Genomic DNA, 14,866 nt, shown 5'->3' on the forward strand with positions numbered 1-14,866 from the left:
AAAGAAAGAAGAGGGAGACCTTCGAGGTAGAATGGAGATACGAACTAGTTAAAGCAGGTCCAATAAAAAAGAGGAAAGAAAGGATTCGGGCTCAGAAAAGTGGAGGCAATTTCGGACTCAGCTAGGATCCTGTGGTCACCACGCTCAAGTTGTGAGTTTCTGAATGGTTAGGTTCTTTATAATATAATTCCAATTACCAGGCATCGGTAAGCTGATAAATGGTAAGTATCAATTACTTTTATGACTGAGAAAACCTCAAACATAACTCACACGGTGGTTTCGAAGCAAATGTCTTGGCCACATGACTCAATGACGTAGAGGTGGGGAGAGGATCATCATGAATACAGGGGGGGGGGGTGTCCAAGATTGCTTAAGAGTGTGGAGTGACCTCCGTTCAGAATACTGCCATTCCACGAAGAGATTTTTCCACTCGTGTTTCCAAAGTCAAGAAGGGTTTACTGAGGTGTCCACTTCAGTTACATTAACGCGTATGGTGAATTCAAAGAATTGCTCAAGACCATCTTGACCAATAATAGAAAATAGTGACGAAATGAATCGAATACCATGCATTCGAAAGAAACACCGATTTTTAAATTTTAAAACAAATGCTCGAATGCTACAATGCAATATTTAAAACTTATTTACCCTCACGCAACTAGTTCTCGAATGCTTCACACAAACAAAGAAACTTCAGGTTAGAGAAAAATCACCGGTTGTAATTTAACTTGTATGTATAGTAAGCTGCAATATTTAAGAGTACTCGCTTCCTCAAAAGAGTCCCATAAGATGAACTAAAACTGTAGTTGACATTTGAAGGAATAACATAAAGATTCCAGATTGTGTTATTGAAATAATTCTTTAAATAATTTCAGCAATATTATCATGTAAACATACAATGAATTTTAGCATTTGGAATTCAATCACCAATCAACCGCAAAAAAAAAAAATGAAAGAAAGTATGCATACCTAAGTAGGCAGGCAAATTTGATAAAATGAAGAATGCAAATTGTTATTTAGATAGGAGGTAGTTACAAGTCAATATAAATTAACCCACGATCACCTCTACACAATATGAAATTTGATTCGACATTATTAGAACAGTTATGGTTCATTCTGAGGTACTGAAACAAAGGTCTTAGTGAACCAATGGCTACACTAAAAGAACAGGTAAGGAAGGAAGGAAGGAAGGAAGGAAGGAAGGAAGGAAGGAAGGAAGGAAGTAAGTTGGAAACTCAATAAGATGTATAAAATACAATGTCGAAGGACTTGATATTATTGGAATAGACATGATAAAGCTAATATTTGACTTCAAACCAAGTAAAACCCTTCTTTATAACTCGTCTATTCTTGACGAGATATTTCCTATTGTTTGGAAACAAGCAAAAGGGCGGCCTTTATGAAAACATTACCTCCTATTACAGTTTTAGACGATCGAACTATCAGTATTCTGATTTACCTAAAGAACTTTAATACATTATTAATGTAAAAATAAAAACAATTAATTGAACAGCTATAATGTAGTAGATCCTGTACAGTCAGGCTTCGAACGGGCACGCTACCACTACTATGTTAAATATCACTGACGAGATACGTAAGACAATCGACAAAAGACAGACAAATATTCTTGCACTACTGGACTTTGACATATTACTGTCTAAACTTTATTCATGTCACTTTTCTGACAGTGTCTTATTAAGAATATATTATTACCTTTATAGCCGACGGCAGTGTATTTCCTATGGCCACAGGATATCGTCATGGCATACAGTGGTGTGCTACTGGGATAAGTACTGGGACCCCTTCTATTATTTCCGTATGTCAACGATTATTTTAGAATTTGAAATATTGCAAGTCATATGTACGCTAGTGCATGTGGCTCCGGATGACTTTCCCATATCTACAGATCACCTAAACAAAGACTTACTACTCATAGCGTCATGGCTGTCATCGTGTAGTCTAAACATTAACCCAGCTAAACCTCAGGCAATACTTCTTGGATATCCCAAAATCCTTTCAAAAGTTACACCACCTACCTACCTACCTACCTATTTCATCTGGATCGGTCGAAACTGGCTAGGAACTGCTAGGAGCTGAATACGGGCCTCTTAGACTAGAGAAACAAAGTGTAAAAGGCATGTCCCCAAAGCAGAGAGACAATAACGTAGAGCAGAGGTCAATTAAGATTAATAAGGTTTATTAACATAAGCTTAGCAAGAAAAGATTAAGATCTGGGCATAGAACAGGCAAAATGGGGAAAGGGAGTCGAATACTCACATCCATAGTTTTGCGAAGAAATATCAATCACAATAGAGTCGTTTGACTCACCAAACCGGATGTCATGAAATTTTACACTGTCGCAACAGAGGTATCCTGAAAAGTGATACAAGTGTATACAATCATTACCAGACAGTGGTAATTAAAACGTTATTCAAAGTATTTCTTTCTTAGGGACCAGATGGCATAAAAAGGTGAAAGTAGCAGCTTTCACACAAGAAAATATTATTACGGGTCTTCAGATATTGTCAAGGCTTTTATATAAAAAGAAACATGGCTCCCAACAATCTCCATAGATACTGTATCCCCAGAAATCAAAAACGCCAGTGATGCAATGCTGGCAGAAAAGAAAAGAAATAGAGCACAAGGAGGTTGAAAAAGAGTTTCCATAGTTACGGAAACAAATAAACATGAGTCAAATGCAACAAGTAAAATGAGAATAAAATCCCGAAATAAGCAAGTAAATCGGCTGAGCAAGCCGTAAACAACAGCGAGATAAAATAAGAATAATGATAAAAGCAAATATTCATAATATACTGAAAAGTAACACAGCTCCGATAACCATACTACACCCACCCACACACACACAGACCAAATATGCGAAGCAGAAAATAAAGAAACAATATAACATCAAAACACGTTACGACAAGAATCCTAACAGCATGACAAGAATCGGTCAATGGCTCGTGAGCTTGATATGAGAGCACAGATCAGATATCTGGGTCGTCGCAAATGGGCCTGGCTCACCCAGTCGACACCATAACCAAATAACTTACACGCCGCATGACACGCATTCATATTGCACATCAAAGTGAACATGAATCGTACAGCATCAGCGTTAAACCAAATTACAGAACATAAGCTGAAGCCAGACGTCGAAGCAGGAGAGAAATAAAAGGTCTCCAAACTGAAACCACATACAAACTCATTACACACACGAAACAATCGGATCAGTGCTACCTTTCGCTCAACGTAGGAACATAATAAGCACGGGCATTAAGAAAATGGAAGGACACTGAAATAAGTATGCAGCAAATAAATCAAAGAATAATGCACAGAATAGTGATCTCTCAGTAAACAAAACCAGCATAACTATGCCAAGCCAAGGAAGGATAAATAGGATAAATACCTGGAGATTGAAGAAATCATATGCATTGATTCTAAGTACTCATATTCATTGACTCTGAACTGAGAGGGCCATACAAGGGAAATTATGAATATTTTTCAAATACAATTTGTTGTTGTTGTTGTTTGAGTCATCAGCCATAGACTGGTTTGATGCAGCTATCCATCCCACCATATACTGTGCTAACCTTTTCATTTCTACGTCACTATTGCATCCTACATCTGCTCTAATCTGCTTGTCACATTCATACCTTGGTCTACCCCTACCGTTCTTACCACCTACACTTCCTTCAAAAACCAACTGAACAAGTCCTGGGTGTCTTAAGATGTGTCCTATCATTCTATCTCTTCTTCTCGTCAAATTTAGCCAAATCGATCTCCTCTCACCAATTCGATTCAGTATCACTTCATTCGCGATTCGATCTATCCATCTCACCTTCAGCATTCTTCTGTAACACCACATTTCAAAAGCTTCTATTCTCTTCCTTTCTGAGCTAGTTATCGTCCATGTTTCACTTCCATACAATGCCACGTTCCACACGAAAGTCTTCAAAAACATCTTTCTAATTCTGATATCAATGTTTGAAGTGAGCAAATTTCTTTTCTTAAGAGAACTCTTCCTTGTTGTGCTAGTCTGCATTTTATGTCCTCCTTACTTCTGCCATCGTTAGTTATTTTACTACCCAAGTAACAATATTCATCTACTTCCTAATCTTATATTTCTTACATCACCTGCCTTCGTTCGACTGCACTCCATTACTTTTGTTTGGACTTATTTATTTTCATCTTGTACTCCTTACCCAAGACTTCATCCATACCATTCAGCAACTTCTCGAGATCTTCTGCAGTCTCAGATAAAATAACAATATCATCGGCAAATCTCAAGGTTTTGATTTCCACTCCATGGACTGCGATTCCCTTTCCAAATTTCTCTTTGATTTCCTTTACTGCCTGTTCTATGTAAACATTGAAAACGAGAGGGGACAAACTGCAGCCTTGCCTCACTTCTTTCTAGATTGCTGCTTCCTTTTCAAAGCCCTCCATTCTTATCACTGCAGACTGATTTTTATACAGATTGTAGATAATTCTTCGTTCTCGGCATCTGATCCTTATCATCTTCAGAATCATAAATAGCTTGGTCCAATCAACATTATCGAATGACTTCTCTGGATCTACGAATGCCATGTACGTGGGCTTGTCCTTCTTGATTCGATCCTCTAAGAACAGACGTAAAGTCAGGATTGCTTCACATGTTCCTACATTTCTTCTGAAGCCAAATTGATATTCTCCCAACTCAGCTTCAACTTGTTTTTCCATTCTTCTGTAAATAACACGTGTTAAAATTTTGCAGGCATGAGATACTAAACTAATGGTGCGGTAGTTTTCACACCTGTCAGCACCGGCTTTCTTGGGAATATGTATAACAACATTCTTCCGAAAATCGGATGGGACTTCTCCTGTCTCATAAATCTTGCACACTAAATGAAATAACATTGCCATGCTAGTTTCTCCTAAGGCAGTCAGTAATTAAGAATGTCATCAATTCCAGGTGCCTTGTTCCTATTGAGGCCACTCACAGCTCTGTCAAACTCTGATCTCAAAATTGGGTCTCCCATTTCATCAGCATCAACAGCCTCTTCATGTTCCAGAACCAAATTATCTACATATTTACCTTGATACAACTGTTGAATATGCTCGTGCCATCTTTCTGATTTGTCTTCTTTCCCTAGAAGTGGCTTTCCATCTGAGATCTTAATATTCATACACCTAGATTTCCTTTCTCCAAAGGTTTCCTTGATTTTCCTGTATGCAGCACCTACCTTTCCCAGGACCATACAGCCTTCGACATCCTTGCACTTCTCCTTCAGCCATTCTTCCTTAGCTACCTTGCACTTTCTATCCACTTGATTCTTTAATCGCCTGTATTCTTTTCTGCCCTCTTCATTTCTAGCATTCTTGTATTTTCGTCGTTCATCAATCAGGTCTAGCATCTCCTGAGTTATCCACTGATTCTTAGTTGTTCCTCCTTCCTAACATTTCTTCAGCAACCCTACTGACTTCATTTTTCATGACTCTCCACTCTTCCTCTATGGTGTTTCGTTCAGCCTTTTCATTTAGTACTTTTGCAACATGTTCCTTGAAACAATCCCTCGCACTCTTTTCTTTCAACTTGTCTAGATCCCATCTTTTTGCATTCTTTCCTTTCTTCAATTTCTTCAACTTCAGATGGTATTTCATGACCAACAAGTTGTGGTCAGAGTCCACGTCTGCTCCTGGGAAAGTTTTGCAATCCAACACCTGGTTTCTGAATCTCTGCCTAATCATAATGAAGTCTATTTGATACCTTCCAGTGTCTCCAGGTCTTGTCCACGTATACAGCCGTCGTTTGTGGTGTTTGAACCAAGTATTGGCAAGGACTAAATTATGATCAGTGCAGAATTTAACCAACCGACTTCCTCTTTCGTTCCTCTGTCCCAATCCAAATTCTCCTACTGTACTGCCTTCTCTTCCTTGGCCTACCACTGCATTCCAGTCTCACATCACAGATTCTCGTCACCTTTTACATATTGTATTCATTCTTCTCTCTCCTCATATATTCTTTCGATTTCTTCATCATCCGCTGAACTAGTAGGCATATAGACCTGCACTATTGTGGTTTGCATTGGTTTGGTGTCTATCTTGACGACAATAATTCTTTCACTATGCTGGTCGTAGTAGCTTACCCGCTGCCCTATTTTCTTATTCATTATTAAACCAACTCCTGCATTTCCCCTGTTTGATTTTGTGTTGATAATTTGGTAATCGCCTGACCAAAAATCTTGTTCTTCCTGCCAACGTATTTCACTTATACCAACTACATCTAACTTTAGCCTATCCATCTTCCTTTTCAGATTCTCTAACCTACCACAACGATTCAAACTTCTAAAATTCCACGCTCCGACTCGCAGAATGTCAGTATCCATCTTCCTAATGATCGTCCCCTCTCGTGTAGTCCCCACCCGGAGATCCGAATGGGGGACTAGTTTACCTCCGGAATATTTTACCCGGGAGGAAGCCATCATCAGTACATCATTCATACAGAGAGAGCTGCATGTCCTCGGGAGTTAGTTACGGCTGTAGTTTCCCGTTGCTTTCAGCCGTGTAGCAATACCAACACAGCTGAGCCATGTTGAGTATTATTACAAGGCCGTATCAGTCAATTATCTAGACTGGCGCCCTTGCAACTACCGAAAGGCTGCTACCCTCCTTTCGATGAACCATTCGTTAGTCTTGTCTCTCAACAGATACCCATCCGATATGGTTGCACCTGCGGCTCGGCTATCTGCATCATTAGGACACACAAGCCTCCCCACCGCGGCAAGGTCACATGGTTCGCAGAGGAGGATACCATTTGTATGAGATGAAAATCATCTTGGAGACTAACGTCTCCATCGTTTTTATGCAAACTATTATTTTCCCCAGATCAGGGATCACACGAATCAAACATAAACTAGAAGTAAATGCTTTGGCAATCCTCCGTTACATGAGGTGCCATCTGTCTAATCGGGATGAACTACAAGTCAAGTTAGGCATAGAGAATATTAAAAAGTCACAATTGACTGATCTATGACATCGTAAAGAATGCGATATCAGTAAAGATATGAAGGTAATGAGCTGCGGTACAAAGTTAACCAAGTGGATATTCATCCCATAATCATGTGTGGAAGCGGGGCACCACTTACATGCCTTGGCATTACCCTGGATTAAAATCTGTCTTGGACAGCTCATGTTTCACACATAGTGAAACGAGCATTCTTCACTTTCTAAACAGATTAAAATACATTTTTATGAACAAAATAAAACGAACAATGGTCGAAACACATATATTGATTCATTTTGATTACTGTGACCTTGCGTACAGGGACGCAGGACTGAGCCTACAAAATCGACTGCACGTATGTGCAATACCTGTGCAATCCGAGGTGCTAGGAGCACGTATCGCCATCATTTACTCACCGAACCTGGCCACGACTAAGCGTCCGACGTACTTAACACCTAGCCATTCTTTGCAAAATACTGAACTCTTCACAACCCACCTACCTGAGAAATGCCTTTATTTATCTCTCCTTACACTATGAGAGAAATAACCGAGGACGCAACGCCACTTTTCTTGCATTGCCGACCAATAAAACCACAACGTCCACCAACTTCTTCACGATTTTTACATCTCGTAAATGAAAAAAATCCGAGGATATCAGGGATATACAAAGAGGAAACGCTTTCGAAGCAGCTGTTTTGGAGTTCTTGTGTAACTAAATTACCACTCTAACAAAATAAAGTATTCACTTCTCTATTCTCCCTATGTTATTAGCTGACTATTATGAAATTCCTATTTCATCATGACTCAAATAGTGTAGACCCTATTATTATTTTTGTTGTACTTTTCGTTCGGTTATAAATAATTTAGTTAATAATTGAGTAAATTACCTCATTAATATTAATTATTAATATTAATTAATAAATTAATTAGGCAATTTTACTCAATCATTTCAATAAATAATAATGTGATTTCTTTTACGTCCCACTAACTACTCTTTTACGGTTTCGGAGACGCCATATTTCAGTACTTATTTTATATTAGGTTTTGATATCCTACTGTATAGGTCCCCCCTGAAAACCGCTGGGTTAGAAACCATGATGGCCTTTCTAGCACGGAGTGGAGAGATGCGCTGAAAATGGCGTGTAACGTTGTACCTGTAAGAGCTGTACCAGGAAGGTCCCTTGATGGTAACCGCTGCAGAAGATGTAGTGAGACTGAAACATTACCTCACGTCTTGGGTTCCTATGCCTTCGGTGAAGCCCTTCGAAACACGAGACATCATAACATCAGGTCATCCATTGCACAGACGCTTCGTGAGAAAGGATATCAAGTGCATGAGGAAGTCCATGGCATCGGAGTAAATGGCAGTACAAGAAGGATTGATATGATCGCAATCAAAGGGAAGAAAGGATATATATTAGACCTCACAGTAAGATTCGAGACACACTCCAAACAACCAGACGAAGTGGACCAAGAAAAGAAGTCTATCTACCAGCCTACAGTGCCGTATTATAAGAATAAATACGAACTGGACGACATAGAAGTGAGGGGTCTCATGATCGGTGCCAGAGGGACAGTCCCTAAGAAGAGGTTGGAACTGATGGAGACCTTTAACATCAATACCAAGGAGTTCATTGACTGGGGACTGAAAGCGCTCAGGGGTTCTCTGTTGATACTCAGACACCACCTATACTCGCCAGACTGAGACTCTCCAGGTTGAGACATAAGTTACTAATTTTATTTTTGAATGAATTGTTTGTGTATTCTTTGTCTTTGGCAGCCTCCAAGTGGAGGAAGATTTCGAAAAAAAATCCATATCTTGTTCGTATATATAGTTTTAATAATATACTAACATTTCGGTTAATGTGCGAACTTTATTATCAAATATTTAATTAAAGAATGAAAAGATTTCTATATGTCTGCCATCCGAAACGGCATAACGTCTAAACCGCTGAAAGGACTTTCTTGGCATTTTGCAAAAACATTATCCAAAGGATCTGTCACATGACCAACTATGTTTTATTTAAAAATACAGACTTAAGATTTAATATTTATGCTAAATTAATTACAAAATCGTACTGATACATTATGTGACAAATTATCTGCAATAGATCGTGCTATAGCTTACTTCTAGACCAGATGACTTGGTTACGAGCACTGCAATGATGCAAGCTTATTTGTGAATACGACAGCCAACATTTCGGTAGCAGTCGCTTAAGTGCGGCCAGTATCCAGTAATCGGGAGATAGTGGGTTCGAGCCCCACTGTCGGCAGCCCTGAAGATGGTTATCCGTGGTTTCCCATTTTCATACCAGGCAAAGTCTGGGTTTGTACCTTAATTAAGGCCACGGACGCTTCCTTCCAATTTCTAGGCCTTTCCTAACCCATCGTCGCCGTAAGACGTATCTGTGTCGGTGTGACGTAAGGCAAGTAGCATTTCGGTAGTCTGTATTACAGGTTACTCCAGGTAGCATGGTTTTGTAAGGAATAACGGTTTGTTTGTTTAGTGTATGATATTTATATTATATACACAGATATACAAACGTAAGGACACTTTTTTCTTAAGTTCACGAACACATTTCTAAATCAAGGTTTTAAAGTCAATGAAGACTTTCATCCGTAAAACTGTTCAGTTCTTACTTCTTGCCTCTAAAAACACGAGGAGACCATTCAAAGGCAATATGGTCCTCCGTAGTTTTTTTTTACAATTTGTTTTACATCGCACCGACACAGATAGGTGTTATGGCGACAATAGGATAGGAAAGGCCTAGGAGTGGGAAGGAAGCGGCCTTGGCCTTAATCAAGGCACAGCCCCAGCATTTGCTGGTGTGAAAATGGGAAACAACGGAAAACCATCTTCAGGACTGCCGGCAGTGGGGATCGAACCCACTAACTCCCGGATGCAAGCCCACAGCCGCGTGCCGCTAACCGCACGGCCAGCTTGCCCGGTTCGTATGTTTCTCTTCTCCCCAATCACACTGAATTCTACCATCGCCATTTTAAGAGAGTCGTACCACATTTGCTACGAACAGTCCTCGCTCTGTTAAGTGACCTCCACTGCCGTCTGGGTAAAATAAATCCAGCCGGCCATTCACATGAGTTTTTCTTAATGATGTGATGGTGGGGTAGCAGGAATACTGTTGACATTATAGTATCCAGGCATCTCATATGTTGAAAAATCCGTCCATTAGGTTAAGTGCAGTTCACCAAGAGGTTTGTTTTAATCTCAGTCGTTTGACAGAGGTCACTGATCCATCTGTATTGATAATAGTTATTTTCTATTTTTCCAGCAGTTCAACAAATATTGGTCTCTCCTTAAGGATGGTGGAGGTATGTTAACTCAGGACAAGTAATCAATTTTGTTTGTACGGTGAATGCTTCCTGTTATGGCGCACATTGCCTGCTAAACCAAATAGAACAGCAGTCAAAATAGCAGATTTATCAGTTTATTCATATGATACTGATAACTGACATATCAATAATGGTTTGCCGAGCATCGTGGAAGTACGTCCGCTTGTTTAGAGGTTTCCTACACTATAAATATTCGTTAGTAATGTCTGGCGTGCTGGCCTTTGGTCACAGGGGTCCCGTGTTCGATTCCCGGCAGGGTCGGGAATTTTAACCATAATTGGTTAATTCCCCTGGCACGGGGAGTGGGTGTATGTGCCGTCTTCAACATCATTTCATCCTCATCACGTCGCGCAGGTTGCCAACGGGAATCAAATCAAAAGACCTGCACCTGGCGAGCCGACGTCCTCGGAAACCTCCCGGCACTAAAAGCCATACGCCATTTCCATTCCATCCGTTAGTAATATAACGAGAGCTCCAGAATGCATCTAGAGAGAAATTGAAGCTCAAGTTGAATTTATTTTGACTATTTAGCAAATAACTACAAACTACATTACTTACTTAATGAAAATAAAAGTGCAGAAATATAAAAAGGGGCTGCCTGGCCGAGGCGGTAAAGGGGTGTTCGGCTCACCCACAAGGGCGTGGGTTCGAATCCCCGTCAGGATGTCGTAAAATGTAAGAAACGGGATTTCCCCTTCCAGAGGTGCACATGGCTCTGAGGTTCACTCAGCCTACACCAACAATGAGTACCATGCTAATTTCTCTGGGCAAACGTCGCCGGGCATAGAGCTAATCACTCTACCCCACCGAGTGCCGAGTTTACGAATAGTGAAAGCCTTTATCTTTCACCTCTCCATGGGCCTTCATGGCCTGTACGGAGATGACTTTGCTTTGCTATAAATATAAAAATGACACTTTTCCTAGTTGTTTAATGTCACACGCATCGAAGGTTTTTGGCGACGCAACGGTCGGAAAGGAGCTGAGAACGAACGAAGCAAGCGTGTCCTTAATTAATGTACAGCCCCAGCAACTGTCTGGTGTGAAAATGGGACTCAACGAAAAAACATCGTCAGAACTGTCGACAGTAGGATTCGAGCCCACCATATCCGGAATACAAGCACACAGCTACTCCACCCTAACCGCACGGCCATCTCGCTCGAAACAAAACTACACAGAAATTCATAACGTATACAGGGCACTAAACTTGCAGCAGAAAAATATAAAACCAAACCAAACCTCATGACACAACAGCCCCGAAGAGCCATGGCCTACCAAGATACTGCTGGGCACTAAACTTTCAGCAGAAAAATATAAACCCAAACCAAACCTCATGACACAACAGCCGCGAAGAGCCATGGCCTACCAAGATACTGCTGGGCACTAAACTTTCAGCAGAAAAATATAAAACCAAACCAAACCTCATGACACAACAGCCCCGAAGAGCCATGGCCTACCAAGATACTGCTGTTGAGCCCTAAGGCCTGTAGATTACGACTTGTCGCATGGTTGGCAAGATTACTGAGTTTGCTTTTCTTTTATTGTGCAATTTTGCTTTACATTGCACAGACATAGACAGGTTTTATAGCGTCGATGGGATAGGAAAAGGTTGGGAGTGGAAAGCAAGTGAATAAGGTACAGTCCCATCATTTGCCTAGTGTGAAAATGGGGAACCACGGAAAACTATCTTCAGGGCTGCCGACAGTGGTGTACAAACCCACTGTCTTCCGAATGCAAGCTCAAAGCTATACCACTCTAACTGCATGACCAACTCGCTCGGTGTTGAATTTGCTCTCAAAGTAAATCAACAAAAGTGAATTTCTTTCGTTTCGCTGCGGAGCACTTCAACTGCACAGTATTAACTATACAACTAGCCTACCACCCAACACTTTAACATCCATTCTCAAGTGGCCATATTTAAAATCTCGGCCAATCCAAGTGTCATTTTTGAAATTAAATTCGCGTTTCATTACATTCCATCAATTTTTAGTTGGGCTGTGTCGTCCCGAGAGTGGAAGGAGTGGGGTGCGCGCCTAGGATCCCAGAAGTTATGTTTTAGTAGTCCCTAGTCTAAGTGACCCCAAACTCCCGTTGACATTAGCTTAATTAAAAATATTAAATAGCAGTGGCAACAGCAAATGTTTAAGCCATAATACGGCATAGTTGCAGGATTATCAATACTGACTGTGAGGACAATATTTACTACGCTTTATGTATATGGTTTAAAAATTAATACTGTATTATTTTTCATGTATAATAAAAGTTAAGTAACATTATAAATGAAAAATTGCACAATGATTGTCAGTTGTATTTGGTAAAACGTTTATAGGTAATTTAACCATTGGGCCTCCAGATTCCTCACCGACAACTTACCCAATTGTGTGCACGGAGGTCTATGAAACATATAATACTGTTCTTACAACAAATTAATGGATAGATAGTCCGAAATAAAATTATTATTATTATTATTATTATTATTATTATTATTATTATTATTATTATTATTATTATTATTATTATTATTATTATTATTATTATTATTAGGGTCAACTGAATTGAAAAATAAACATTTTGTTAATTCTACAGATGTAAACAACTAAAAACCAAACCAAACCAAACCCCATAGCACTACAGCCCTTGAAGGGCCTGCAGATTATGAGATGTCGTGTGGTCAGCACGACGAATCCTCTTGGCCGTTATTCTTGGCTTTCTAGACCGGGACCGTTATCTCACCGTCAGATAGCTCCTCAATTCTAATCACGTAGGCTGAGTGAACCCCGAACTAGCCCTCAGGTCCACGTAAAAATTCCTGACCTGGCCGGGAATAGAACCCGGGGCCTCCGGGTAAGATTTCGGCATGCCACTCCTACACCACGGGGCTGGCGTAAACAACTAAAGCATTCGAAAATTAATCAAAATATGCTGTGGAATTCAACTGAAATCTAATTTGTAATATTAGTCCACATTAATCCCAATGACTGACTTCACCTGAGATTGAAGGAGATGATAAACGAATATTATTTTCCCGATAACAAAAAAGTTCAAACCGATTATTGATCCATGAAATATTTAAATATTAGTTATCTTAAGTTCCTTTACATTCTATCATGAAGAACGGAGGACGCAATACTGAACATCATTCCGGTTGCTTACCAGCAAAGCAACCGCTTTGGACTGTGACTCCCAATAATTCTACATTAGTTATAGGCTACATTGTGTTCTCAAACAAATGAAAAGTAATCGGGGAGAGATAGTACACCCAATACAACACAAAACGTTCCTATGAATATAGGCTCTGCGGTTCGATCATTTACTAGCTAAGCCCGGTTTAGTTAACAGCTCGAATGAGGTGATAGTTCTTAGGCTATTTAGGATTAAGTGTGGCATCTTCTTTTCTGTTTATTTCAATTTCTTTTACGTCGTGCCGACACAAGATAAGAACGTGTTAGGAGTGGGAAGGAGACAGTCTTGGCATTAAATGAGGTGCAGCCCCAACATTTGCCTGCTGTGAAAATGGAAAACCACGATAAACTACCTTCAGGGCGGCCAACAGTGGGGTTCGAACCCACTATCTCCTGAATGCAAGCTGATAGCTACGCGACCCATCCTGCGCGGCCACTTGTTCGGTAATTTTGGTATCAGTAATGCCGTTACTTCATTGCATTTCTTCGCTAGCGTGTTGGACAAGTTTGCCATCGATGCCTGGAATGTTCGAACATGTCCGACATTCTATCATTTACGAGCTAAGCCTGGTTTAGTTAATAGCTGGAATGAGGTGATAGTTCTTAGGCTATACTGTGGAATTCAACTGAGACCTAATTTGTAATATTAATCCATGGAAAGTGATTAATGGAAAGTAATCGGGGTGAGATAGAACACCCAAAACAACACAAAACGTTCCTATGAATGTTTGTGTTGTTTTGGGATGTAATAACGACCCCTCGATTACTTCCTACAGGTTTGGAACGTGGCATGTTTACGTGTGCATTCAGGCGCTTGGCGAAAATTTTGAGGATGTTGGATCGGTTACAGAATACAGTATCTCTGCTGCTATACCAACATGCTCACAGCTACTCGACGTGGGATGTTACAGGTACTTCTATACAAAGTTGGAAAGTCTGTAACTCGTAAAATATCGACTGTAGGACTTATGTTCATAGGGAAATTTTGTGTTGTTTTGGGGTGTAATAACGACCCCTCGATTACTTCCTACAGGTTTGGAAACACCCTGTATAAATTGTTCCTAGGAATGCGCAGTGAACCGTTTACAACGCATTGACATGCGTCCTCTCAACTACATGTACGGTTTCACGAGACTCCTTGGTGCTGAATTTTATTGAACATAGGTTCCTTCACCTGCCAGTATACAGTATCTATCGATAGTAGGTTGGGGTATTTAAACACCGCAAATACCATCGGACTGAGTCGAGATGTAATCCATCAACATTTTTAAAAATTTTGTACGCTTAATTGTAAAATGGAGTTCAATGATTTTTTTTTGCAAAGTGTTATTTTCGGATTGGAGAGAAAAACATGAAA

This window comes from Anabrus simplex, chromosome 1, assembly GCF_040414725.1.
Source record: "Anabrus simplex isolate iqAnaSimp1 chromosome 1, ASM4041472v1, whole genome shotgun sequence".
Lineage (NCBI taxonomy): Eukaryota > Metazoa > Arthropoda > Insecta > Orthoptera > Tettigoniidae > Anabrus > Anabrus simplex.